Below are 13,730 nucleotides of genomic sequence, written 5' to 3'. Positions count from 1 at the left end.
ATTTGTGGCCTAAGCTAGAAGGAGTCAATTTTAGAAAACCTAGCTCATTTATTTTTCAAGATAGCCCCCTCCTACATTTACACACTTAGTCCAGCGGTCATGGAGCATACGGATCTTGAACCTCCAGAAAGTGCCCACAGCAGGGGTGATTGATAAGTTCGTGGCCTGAGGTAGAAGGAGATAAGTTATTAACTTCAAATTTTCTTCATAATCAACCTGTTTTCATAAGGAATTCTCCCCAATCCAGACAACGTCCTTGTAAATCTCCTCTGCACCCTTTCTAGAGTTTCCACATCCTTCCTGTAGTGAGGCGACCAGAACTGAGCACAGTACTCCAAGTGGGGTCTGACCAGGGTCCTATATAGCTGCAATATTACCTCTCGGCTCCTAAACAACTTGGCCTCCACAGCTGCCTGTGGTAATACAAGGGGTGATTGAGAGGTTCGTGGCCTAAGGTAGAAGGAGATGAGTTATTAACTTCAAACTTTCTGCACAATCACTGAAAAAGTTGAACTGCATGTGCATGTAACGAGAGATGTATAACTCACCTCCTTCTATGTTAGGGCACGAACTTATCAATCACCCCTGCTGTGGGCACTTTCTGGAGGTCCTAGATCTGTATGCTCCACGACCGCTGGACTGAGTGTGTAAATGTAGGAGGGGACTATCTTGAAAAATAAATGTGTTAGGTTTTCTAAAATTGACTCCTTCTACCTTAGGCCATGTACCTCTCAATCACCCCTTGTATTACCACAAGCAGCTGTGGAGGCCAGGTCGTTGGGTGCATTTAAGGTGGAACTTGCTAGGTTCTTGATTGGACACGGCATCAAAGGTTATGGGGAGGAGGCCGGGGAGAGGGGCCGAGGAGGGGAAAAAGGGACCAGCATGATTGAATAGTGGAGCAGAGTTGACGGGCCAAGTGAGCTAATTCTGCTCCTATGCCTTATGGTCACCTGGTCTTCAAATCACCACAGAACCTGGCAGGCTCAAATCTCTTGACTCTCGGGACCGCTGGTGTTGCTCACAGGCTCCACTCAACCTTAGTCGAATGTCTTCAGCCTCCAAATGATCGAGCCCACTGGCTACTTTGTCATGGATAGAATAAGGAACCAGATGGGATTTGTAAAACTTGGGTATGGCATTTTCATTTAACAATATTTTACCCTTGACATGTTTGCGTTTCTCAATGCCATCCCTGCACACTGCTGTGGCATCGTACAGTAATTCACTTTTAGTTGATGGGAATGTGGCATGCCAATTGACTGATCTCCAAAATAGTTGTCTTAGCCAATCAGCCCCCTACAATGCTGGCCCTTCTGGTTTTACTACAGACAGAAGTAAGGCTTATTGAGAAAGTAAGGAGGCATGGGATCCAAGGGGACATCGCTTTGTGGATCCAGAACTGGCTTGCCCACAGTAGGCAAAGAGTGGTTGTAGACGGGTCATATTCTGCATGGAGGTCAGTGACCAGTGGTGTGCCTCAGGGATCTGTTCTGGGACCCTTACTCTTCGTGATTTTTATAAATGGACCTGAATGAGCAAGTGGAGGGGTGGGTTAGTAAGTTTGCTGATGACACAAAGGTTGAGGTGTTTGGATAGTGTGGAGGGCTGTCAGAGGTTACAGTGGGACATTGATAGGATGCAAAACTGGGCTGAGAAGTGGCAGATGGAGTTCAACCAAGATAAGCGTGAAGTGGTTCATTTTGGTAGGTCAAATATGATGGCAGAATATAGTGTTAATGACAAAGCTCTTGGCAGTGTGGAAGATCAGAGGGATCTTGGGGTCCGAGTCCACAGGACGCTCAAAGCAGCTGTGCAGGTTGACCCTGTGGTTATGAAAACATAAGAAAACATATGATGCATTGGCCTTCATCAATCATGGGATTGAATTTAGCAGCCGAGAGGTAATGTTGCAGCTATATCGGACCCTGGTCAGACCCCACTTGGAGTACTGTGCTCAGTTCTGGTCACCTCACTAGAGGAATGTTGTGGAAACCATAGAAAGGGTGCAGAGGAGATTTACAAGGATGTTGCCTGGATTAGGGAGAATGCCTGATGAAAACAGGTTGAGTGAACTCGGCCTTTTTCTTCTTGGAGCGATGCAGGATGAGAGGTGACCTGATAGAGGTGTATAAGATGATGAGAGGCATTGATTGTGTGGATAGTCAAGGCTTTTTTCCAGGGCTGAAATGGCTGCCACAAGAGGGCACAGTTTTAAGGTGCTTGGGAGTAGGTACAGAGGAGATGTCAGAGGTAAGTTTTTTTATGCAGAGAGTGGCGAGTGTGTGGAATGGGCTGCGGGCAACGATGATAGAGGCGGAAAGGATAGGGTCTTTTGAGATACTTTTGGATAGGTACATGGAGCTTAGAAAAATGAGGGCTATGGGTAACCCTAGTAATTTCTAAGATAGGGACGTGCTAGGCACAACTTTGTGGGCTGAAGGGCCTGTATTGTGCTGTAGGTTTTCTATGTTTCTAAGAACTTTTTACAGTATATGGTACATGTACTCTATACCGATACATTCTAAAGGAGCATAAACACGAATTTTCTTCAAAATATGTCCACGGACCTTTTATTAAAACTGCTAAAAGCTTAAGACTCACAGGTATTGCTGTTTCAAAGGCAAATAAAGAATGAACTGACAGTCCCCAACCTAAACATCATCGAAAATCTGTGGATAGACCTCAAAAGAGCAGTGCATGCAAGATGGCCCAAGAATCTCACAGAACTAGAAGCCTTTTGCAAGAAAGAATGGGCGAAAATCCCCCAAACAAGAATCGAAAGACTCTTAGCTGGCTATAGAAAGCGTTTACAAGTTGTGATACTTGCCAAATCAGAATCAGAATCCTTTATTGTCGCCAAGTATGTGGACACATACAGGGAATTTGATTCCGGTTTCCCTGAGCTCTCGCTGTACAGAATCCAAAGCAAACAAAACAATAGTGCAAATAATCATGAACTATATACAATGAGGTATACCTGTGTATGTACAGGCGGATTTGGTTTATAATAGACTAAAATTCAAGTGTTACTACCATGCAGGGTGCCCAAACTTTTGTTTCGGGCCCTTTTCCTTTTTTGTTATTTTGAAACTGTAAAGGATGGAAATGAAAAAAAGCAATCTTGCTGAAAATTTAAAAGAAATGTATCATCTTTAACTTTATGCCTTTTGGAAATCAGTTCATCTTTTACTCGCTTAGCTATTCACAGTAACATAAATTTCGACCAGGGGTGTCCAAACTTTTGCATGCCACTGTATATCAATAACGTGGATGGATATGCAAATAGGTGGGTTATCAGGTTTGTAAATGACACATGGGTTTGGTTGAGCTGTGCACTGTGAAGATGTCGATCAAAGGATCCAACTAATACTGTGCCAATATCCTCGGCACGCTAGATTTTTTTATGTGTGGTTTTAAGAGGCATGGTCTCCAGAGGGACCTGACCGCAACATCATCGAGGCTGTCTGGGATCACCTGGAGAAACAGGAGCAAACGAGAGAGCCAAGGTGTGCTGAAGGACCATGGCAAGTTCTCCAGGATGCTTGGGACAACCTACCAGCCGATTCTCTTATAAAACTGCACGACAGTGGAAGTAAGAGAAGTGATGGAGCTTCAAAGGCAGAGGGTGGTAACAGCAAATATTGATCTGATTTTGTTTTTTTTAGTATTTACTGCTCTTTATAGTATTATTTTGGTATTTAGAAGCTTGACATTTCATTAGGCACTTCATAAGGTACACCTGAATACCTGCTCGTTGTTCAGACCAAACATCAGAATGGGGAAGGAATGTGATCTAAGTGACTTTGATGGCGGATGATAGTTCACGCCAGACAGATTGTTTTGAGTATTTCAGAAACTGCTGATTTCTGTAGAGTTTACAGAGAAGGGTGTGAAAAAAAAAGTCCTGTTCTGTGGGTGAAAATGACTTGTAAGGAGAGAGGTCACAGGAACATGGAGACTACTTGGTGAAAGAGGTGTATACAGTTCTGGTCGCCTATTGCAGGAAAGATGTCAAGGCTTTGCAGAGGGTGCAGAGGAGATTCATATATAACCATATAACAATTACAGCACGGAAACAGGCCATCTCGGCCCTTCTAGTCCGTGCCAAACTCTTACTCTCACCTAGTCCCACCGACCTGCACTCAACCCATAACCCTCTATTCCTTTCTTGTCCATATAGCTATCCAAGTTAACTTTAAATGACAACATCAACGACTTCTGCTGGAAGCTCGTTCCACACAGCTACCACTCTCTGAGTAAAGAAGTTCCCCCTCATGCTACCCCTAAACTTTTGCTCTTTAACTCTCCACTCATGTCCTCTTGTTTGAATCTCCCCCACTCTCAATGGAAAAAGCCTATCCATGTCAACTCTATCTATCTCCCTCATAATTTTAAATACCTCTATCAAGTCCCCCCTCAACCTTCTACGCTCCAAAGAATAAAGACCTAACTTGTTCGACCTTTCTCTGTAACTTAGGAGATGAAACCCGGACAACATTTTAGTAAATCTCCTCTGTACTCTCTCAATTTTATTGACATCTTTCCTATAATTCGGTGACCAGAACTGTACACAATACTCCAAATTTGGCCTCACCAATGCCTTATACAATTTCAACATTACATCCCAACTCCTATGCTCAATGCTCTGATTTATAAAGGCCAGTATACCAAAAGATTTCTTCACCACCCTATCCACATGAGATTCCATCTTTAGGGAATTATGCACCATTATTCCTAGATCCCTCTGTTCTACTGCATTCTTCAATGCCCTACCATTTACCATGTATGTCCTATTTTGATTAGTCCTGCCAAAATGTAACACCTCACATTTTTCAGCATTAAACTCCATCTGCCCACTCTTTCAGCCCACTCTTCTAACTGGCCTAAATCTCTCTGCAAGTTTTGAAAACCTACTTCATTATCCACAATGCCACCTATCTTCGTATCATCTGCATACTTACTAATCCAATTTACCACCCCAACATCCAGATTATTAATATATATGACAAACACCATTGGACCCAGTACAGATCCCTGAGGCACACCGCTAGACACCGTCCTCCAATCTGACACACAGTTATCCACCACTACTCTCTGGCGTCTCCCATCCAGCCACTGCTGAATCCACTTTACTACTTCGATATTAATGCCTAACGATTTAACCTTCCTAACTAACCTTCCATGTGGAACCTTGTCAAAGGCCTTACTGAAGTCCATACAGACAACATCCACCGCTTTACCCTCGTCAACTTTCCTAGTAACCTCATCAAAAAATTCAATAAGATTTTTCAAACATGACCTTCCACGCATAAATCCATGTTGACTGTTCCTAATCAGACCCTGTCTATCCAGATAATTATATATACCATCTCTAAAGATATTTTCCTTCAATTTACCCACCACTGACGTCAAACCAACAGGCCAATAATTGCTAGTTTACCCTTAGAACCCTTTTTAAACAATGGAACCACATGAACAATACGCCAATCCTCCGGCACCATCCCCGTTTCTAATGACATTTGAAATATCTCTGTCAGAGCCCCTGCTATTTCCACACTAACTTCCCTCAAGGTCCTAGGAAATATCTTGTCCGGACCCGAAGATTTATCCACTTTTATATTCCTTAAAAGCGCCAGTACTTCCTCTTCTTTAATCATCATACTTTCCATAACTACCCTTCTTGTTTCCTTTACCTTACACAATTCAAAATCCTTCTCCTTAGTGAATACCGACGACGAGAAATTGTTCAAAATCTCCCCCATCTCTTTTGGCTCCGCATATAGCCGTCCACTCTGATTCTCTAAGGGACCAATTTTATCCCTCACTATCCTTCTGCTATTAATGTAACTGTAGAAACCCTTTGGATTTATTTTCACCTTACTTTCCAAAGCAGCCTCGTATCTTCTTTTAGCTTTTCTAATTTCTTTCTTAAGATTCTTTTTACATTTTTATATTCCTCGAGCACCTCATTTACTCCAAGCTGCCGATATTTATTGTAGATCCCTCTCTTTTTCCCAACCAAGTTTCCAATATCCCTTGAAAACCATGGTTTTCTCAAACTTTTAACCTTTCCTTTCAACCTAACAGGAACACAAAGATACTGTACCCTCAAAATTTCACCTTTAAATGACCCCTATTTCTCTGTTACATCCTTCCCATTAAATAAAATTGTCCCAATCCACTCCTTCTAAATCCTTTCGCATCTCCTCAAAGTTAGCCTTTCTCCAATCAAAAATCTCAACCCTGGGTCCAATCCTGTCCTTCTCCATAATTATATTGAAACTAATGGTATAGTGATCAATGAACCCGAAGTGCTCCCCAATGCATACCTCCGTCACCTGCCCGATCTCATTCTCTAACAGGAGATCCAACACTGCCCCTTCTCTAGTTGGTACCTCTATGTATTGCTCTATGTACCTCTATGTATTTACCAGGAAGCTGCCTGGATTGGAGAGCATCCTCTACTACGAGAGGTTGAAAACACTTGGGTTATTTTCACTGGGGTGGCGGGGTGAGGTTTAGAAGATCATGAAAGGCACGGATATTCAGTGTGTTTCCCAGGGTTGAAACGTCTAACACTAGAAGACGTGCACTTAAAGTCAGAGGGCGTCATTCCGAAGGAGATACGAGGGCCAGGTTGTTTAAACAGACAGTGCCGTGTACCTGGTATGCGCTGCCTGAAATGGTGGTAAGTGTAGATAGGTTAGAGACTTTTAGGAGATGTTTAGATAGGTAGAATGAGCATTAAGGAAGGATATCGCTATTGTGTAGGCGGAGGGGATTAGGTTAATTGGCCATTTAGGGACTAATTAAATTGATACGGTACCTTGTAGGCTGAATGGTCTATGTTCTATGTTCTGAGAGCTTAAAATAGTGTAGGAAAGCCTTCACTGCTGACTACAATTGCATCCGACTGCCCACTGTGTCTGTAGTCAGGGGATATCGGTCGGATGTCTAGCCACGAGGAACTCCGTCAGAAATTTGCATTTGAGGTGAGTTTGCGTTCCGGGCCAGGGTCTCCAATTCTAGCCTCTGCTCGGCTAAGGCCAGACGGAGCGAGGCGAGAAGGGAGTGCCTGAAGACCTGGCGGAATTCGCGGCCAGCGAAGACATAGAGAAGGGGGTTGAGGGCGCTGTTGAAGGAGGCCAGGGCAACAGTGAATAACGACCAATCCTGGGGAATCGGTGTGGAGGGGGTTGATACGAGGTCGCGGACAACTTTTGGGGATCCAACAGATCATAAAGGTGACGACAACGGTGATGATGAGGTGTACAGGTTTCTTAGATTTGACGAACTTGTTCCCTCTCAGCCTCCAGCCAACCAGGGAGTAGCAGGAGATCATAATTACAAAGGGGAGGCAGAAGATGAAAACAAACCAAAATGGATTCAACACGGCCATTTCCTTCTCGAAATCCTGAAGCAGGAGGACGGGCAGGCACATGACGAAGGCTAGGATCCAGACTCCGAAGCAGGCCGCACGAACCCATGTGAGGCTCGGATGCTGCTGGAACCAAGTGGGCCGAGTAATAGCCAGGCAGCGGCAGATGCTGATCAGCGATAACAGATATATGCTGGCGGCGGCGTTGAGGAATATCAAGGTTCCAAGAAACTTCCAGGAGAAGTAGGCTTCGTGCCCAGAGTAGCTCAGGGAGGTGTTGGCCATGCGGAAGGGAAGGGTCAGGCAATAGATTAGGTCAGCCAGAGCCAGGTTCAGGAAACACACCGTGTGGATCTTACTCTTCATCTTGAAGCCGGTCACCCAGATGACTGCGCCGTTGCCCGGGACGCCCAGTAGGAAGGTGAGGGTGAAGATGACCATTGATATGACGGAAGGTGCTCCCCACTCCATTCTGTTTCCATCGGCCGTGGAATTGTGGGAGGAGGGATTCCCAGCGAGTGTCGAACTGGACGACATTGTCGGATCTGGTGGGGGAGATATTGTGTAGGTGAGAGGGGTGTAGAATGGAGAGACCGCGAATTCAGGAGGAGAGGCGAGAGGGAAGAGGGAAGGAGAGGAAGGCGAGTAGAGATGCTGTGTAACATGGAACAGAAGCCTGACACACCACATTAGGGTTGCATTCCAAGCCACTGGACCCTGACCGCACCGTCCCCCCGGCATGTCCCCGACCTGTCAACGACCATGTGATGTCAGCCCGTGTATTAGCTTCCCCACGTTAGACAAAGTCACGCACAGCCGATCTCCATTAAGGGAATGCACCCGAACACTGCCGTTATGTGGATCCTGGATCGGCCTCTACAGCCAGTCGAGGACCCGCGGATGACAATCCCTTAGAAGAACATCATACTGGACTCGAGCGATCAAGCGACTACCACCACTAATACTCACTCCCGTGACCGTGGGTACTCTGCTTTCCTCCCACATTCCAAAAACGTTCTGGTACTTAGGTTAATTGACCTTTGTGAACTTTCCTGTGGTTAACCAGGTAGGTTGATGGGCAGTGCGGCTCGTTGGGCCGGTTACTATTACTAAAAAGGTCTTTATTAATTTGATGCATTGCACTGTCAGCAAAAGAGAAACAAATTTCATGACATATGTGAGTGACAATAAACCTGATTCTGATATGGGTCTTTGTTGTGGACTGAGAGTGGGAAGGGGGCTGGGAGAAGGGAATCTTGATTGGGGAAAGGGGAAGGGAGATGGGAGGGAGCGGGAAGCACCAGACGGTCATTCTGTAATAATCACTAAACGAATTGTTGAGAATCAAATGACCTTCCCTGGTGTCCCAGGTCCGCGCGTGTCTGCATCCGAGCCAGCAACCGCCTCCAGCACCGTCCCTGGCTCTCCTTCTCTGGTACCTGTCCCTCATCCCTCCCGAGGCGCTTCACCTTCGACATTCCCATCATCCTTTGCTTCCGCCCGACGCTCTCCGGTCTTCGTTGACAAATACATTACTGTGCAAAAGTCGAAGTCACCCTCTCTACAGAAATGTGCCCAGGACGCTTTGCAGAGTCCTGCAAGAGCACAGAATCACCCAGCGCAGGAATAGTGCACGATATTATACCGAACCTATTAAATTAGTAATCACACGGCCAACGTAACTAATCGTGACTGCTGACAAAATGTCCATTTCCCTCACATTCATGTTCCCATTCAAAAGACTTTTAACAGTCGCAATGTATCTGCCTCCACCACCACTCTTTCAGCGCATTCCAGGCCCCCACCGCTCTCTGTGAAAACATAACTTACCCTTCACATCTCCTTTCATCTTACCCCCACTCACGCTAAAGGCACGCCCTCAGGTACTGGCCATTTCAACACTGGCGAAACAGATACCGTCTGTCTACTTCATCTCTGCCGCGCATCACCTTATAAGCTACTTCTACCACTACCACCATTACGACCATCACTAGCACCTCTAATATTACTACTATTACTATTGCTACAAGTACACTACAGAAACAGGTCCTTGGCCTAGCAGGCCATGCCTGCCATTTCCCCATTTACACCAATCCATCTTGCAACCCTTTGGAACCGTGACCGCGTATGTCTCATCTGTTGACGTGCCTGCCTAAGTATCTCTTAAACGTACTGATTGCATATGATGTCTGTCACCTCCTCCGGCAGCCACGTTCAATGTGTCAATTCATCATGGACGGCATGGTAGCGCTGTGATTCGCACAACTCTGCTCCAGCGCCAACGAACCGGGTTGAACTCCCGCCGCTCTCTGGAGACAGTTTAGAATTTGTCCCCGCAATCGCGAGTTTCTCTGGGTGCTCCAGTTTCCTCACACATAAGATGATAAGTCCATCGGATATAGGAGCAGAATTGGACCATTTAGCTCATCGAGTCTGTTCCGCCATATTCCTTTTCAGCACCAACCTCCTGCCTTCCCCCTGTTTCCGAGCATGCCCTGACCAATCACGAATCTATCACCTCTGTCTTAAAAATACAGAAACATGCACCTCCCCGTGTCAATGAATTTCACAGATTCACCACTCTCTGGCTTCAGAAATTAATCAGAATCTTCTTTCTAAAAGGACGGTCCTCCCTTCTGAGACTGTGTCGTCTGCTCTTAGCCTCCCACAACATAGGAAACATCTACTCCACATCGACTGTGTCGAGGCCTTTCAACATTCCACAGGTTTCAACGAAGTCCTCTTTCATTCTTCTGAATTCCAGTGAGTAGAAGCCCAGGACCAAAACACCTTCCTCACATGATAAGGCTTTCAAGCCCAGAAGGCTGGAGACACTAATAGGTTAATTCATCACATGGGTGAAATTGGGCGGGGCGGAAGGGCTTGTTACCGCGCTGTATCTCGAAATCGAATTGAGAATTAAAACAAACTTAAAAAAAAACTATCCCTTATATTCGACTTAAATCTCCTTTCCTCAAGATAAATATAAGCCTTTCTCTCAATTTTGCTCCAACCAGGGGAAAGCGATTCTGTCTACCCTGTGTCTGTATCTGTTATCTTAATTTATTTTCTCAGGTCATCCGTCAGCGTTCTTCGACCGCATGGAAAACAAGCCCAGACTCTGTAATCTCTAATGTTCTCCTCATTGAACTGCATGTTGCCAAACCCACTGTCCTGCCTTCACTGGCTAACTGAGTTATCTCCTGAAAAACCTCCCGAAAGCAGGAAGACAACGTTTCTTGCGCAACGCAGCCACGCTGATGTTCCCTGATCAGTCGCCACATTTCCAAATTAATATAAACCCGGTGGAAATGCATCTCACCTGTCCGTGGAGTCTCCGGCTGTGTCCCGGTCCTCAGCAGTTTTGTATACTTGCACTCAGACGTTAAATTCGACGGTGGGTTTCTTCGGGTGCTCGGGATGTATTGAGGAGTTGTGTCTTGTGCGGAATTTGGATGCTGATTTAGCAAATGTAGGCTCTTAATTCGGAATGCACCGTTAGTGCACCTCGGTAGAGATTCTTTGGGTTTGAAGTTCCAAGAAGCTCAATATGAGGAAGCTGAGGTGTTGACATCAGGAGATAATACTTTACTCAGCAAGCTCTCAAGAACAAAACATTTCCTTTTATTTTGGAGAAGTAAAGCAGATAAAGAGGCCACGTGGTTAATTTCTGAAATTAACCCCCTCTAGTCCATGTGATCTATCTACGTTCAGACCTTTGAGGTTCCCCAAAACTTTCTCCCTAGGAATAGTGAATTCACAGACTTCATGCTGGTGTCTCCCACAATGAACACTGATGTAAAGTAGTTATTCAGGTGGTCCGCCGTTTCCGTGTCCCCCATTAGTATCTCTCCAGCACCTTTTTACAGCCGTCCAGTATCACCTCTCTCGTTTCTCTTTCACACTTTACGTCTCTAAAGAAACATTTATTATCCTCTTTAATATTATTAGCTAGTTTACCTTCCTATTCCATCTGGAGCTTTTAAAAGCTTGTTAATCCCCTAGATATCTAGCGATTCTTGCTGTAATGTTTGGGTTTATGTTGGTTTTAACTCCTCATCTTGGCCATGATTGTTTCACTTTGCCTTTAGAATACTTCATCCTGTTTGGGATCTATATATGTGTTGCCTTCCGAATTGCTCCAGAAATTCCAGCCATTGATGCTCTGACATCATCCCTGCCAGTGTTCTTTTCCAAGCAATTCTGGCCAACTCATCTGTCGTGACTCTAATTCCCTTTACTCTGCTGTAAAACTAATATATGAGCGTTTAGCTTCTCCTTGTCAGAGTAAATTCGTTTATATTATGATCTCTTCCACTTTGGGGTCTTTTCCCTTAAGCTTTTTAATCAATTCCACAATAACTTCAACCAGGACTTCTTGCACTTGCATTTCCTTAGTTCTATCAGAAATGATTTCATTTCATTTGTGGTTTTTTTTAAACAACGGAGTAACGCCTCCCCTCTGCTTTTCTGCCTGACCTTTCGATACATTGTGTATCCTTGGACATTAAGCTCCCAGCTGCAATCTTCATTCAGCCACGATTCAGTAATGCCCTCTCTATCATGCATGGAAATCTGTAACTGTGCTACAATACAAGTTCATCTCTCTGATGCCGTATGCTGTGTGAATTAAAATGCAACACCCTCAGTCCTCTGGTCGGCCTTTTCGATTTTGTCCGGGTTTTACTTTGCGACTCATCCTGTTGACTGCAATTTTTCCTGTCATTAGCCTTTCCTTGCTAGGAGTCTCACTACACGTTGTCTCTGTTTGTAAACCAGCTGCCTCATATTCAGTACTATCTCTTTTGTTCTCACCTCCGTACGTAAAAAAACATTCCCGAACAACTTCAGCGAACCCGCCCACAAGGATATTGGACACCCTCGCGTACAGGTGTAATCCGTCCAATTTGTGCAGGCCATAGCTTCCCCAGAGGAGACCCTGGTATTCTCTAAATCTGACCCCCTGCCTGCCCTCTACAACAGCTCATCAGCCACTCATTTACCTGGCAATTCTTCCAATGCTTACGATCACTGTCACATGGCACAGGCAGCAGTCTATCGATTAGTACCCCGGTCGTCTTGATTCTCAGCTTTCTACCGAGCTCCCTAAAATCTCTTCAGGTCTTCCTCACTTTGTGTCTCTAGTTCATTGGTGCCAATGCATACTAAGACTTCTGGCTGTTCACCCTCGCCTTGAGGAATGCCATGGATCCGTTCAGATACATCACTGATCCTGGCATCAGGGAGGCCACGTACCATTCTGGTGTCATTACCGCGCCCACAGAACATCATCTCCATTTCTTTGACTGTCAACACTGCAGTCGTCTTCACCTCTCTGCTCTGCTGAGTACAGCTCCAGACTCAGTGCCAGAGACCCGGTTACTGTGCTTTCCCTCCATCCCCCGGTAATTCGTCCAGGCTATTTACACTGACAGTGCTGTGTACCTGGTATGCGCTTCCTGGAATGGTGGTGAGTGTAGATAGGTTAGAGACCTTTAAGAGATGTTTAGATAGGTAGAATGAGCATAATGGGAGGGTATCGACATTGTTTAGGCAGAGGGAATTAGGTTGATTGGCAATTTAGCGACTGATTGATTTGATACGGTACACTGTAGGCCGAATTGTCTATGTTCTATGTTCTGAGAGATTAAAATAAGAGAGTAGAAAAGCCCCTGCTGACCACAAATGCATCCGACTGTCCACTGTGTCTGTAGTCAGGGGATATCGGTCGGAAGTCTGTCCACGAGGAACTCCCTCAGACATTTGTATTTGGGGTGAGGTTGCGGGTCTGGGTCTGGCTCGCCAATTCTTCGCTCGGCGAAGTCCAGACGGTGCGAGGTGAGGAGGGAGCGCCTGAAAACCTTGTGGAATTCGCGGCCAGCGAAGACATAGAGAAGGAGGCTAGGGCCACATTGAATAATGACCAATCCGTGAGAATCGGTATGGAGAAGATTGATAGGAGGTTGCAGACAGCGTTGGGCTTCCAACAGATCATAAAGGTGATGACTACGGTCATGATGAGGCGGACAGGTTTGTTAAATTTGGCGAACCTCCAGCCAGCCAGGGAATAGCAGGTGATCATAATTGGAAAGGGGAGGACCGAATGTTCGACTGTTCTTTTTTCCATAGGTGCCGCCTGGCCTGCTGAGTTCCTCCAGCATTTTGTGTGCGTTGATAGGATGTTTCGCATGGTGCTGGAGTCTAGGACAAGAGGGCACAATCTCAGGGTAGAAAGGCATCCTTTTAAAACAGAGATGCGGAGAATTTTTTTTTTCAGCCAGAAAGTGGTGAAATCACCACAGATCTTGGCAGGCTCAAATCCCTTGACTCTTGGGACCGCTGGTATTGC

General features: G+C 45.5%; 1 pseudogene; it reads right to left on the bottom strand.

Annotated features, from left to right (window-relative positions):
* Window positions 1-6,957: 6,957 nt before the first annotated feature.
* LOC134338965 (C3a anaphylatoxin chemotactic receptor-like) lies at window positions 6,958-7,918 on the bottom strand (annotated as a pseudogene).
* Window positions 7,919-13,730: the final 5,812 nt, after the last annotated feature.

This window comes from Mobula hypostoma, chromosome 28, assembly GCF_963921235.1.
Source record: "Mobula hypostoma chromosome 28, sMobHyp1.1, whole genome shotgun sequence".
In the NCBI taxonomy this organism is placed as follows: Eukaryota; Metazoa; Chordata; class Chondrichthyes; order Myliobatiformes; family Myliobatidae; genus Mobula; species Mobula hypostoma.
The sequence above is the reverse complement of the archived record's forward strand: the minus strand, read 5'-3'. Positions and strand labels throughout refer to the sequence as shown.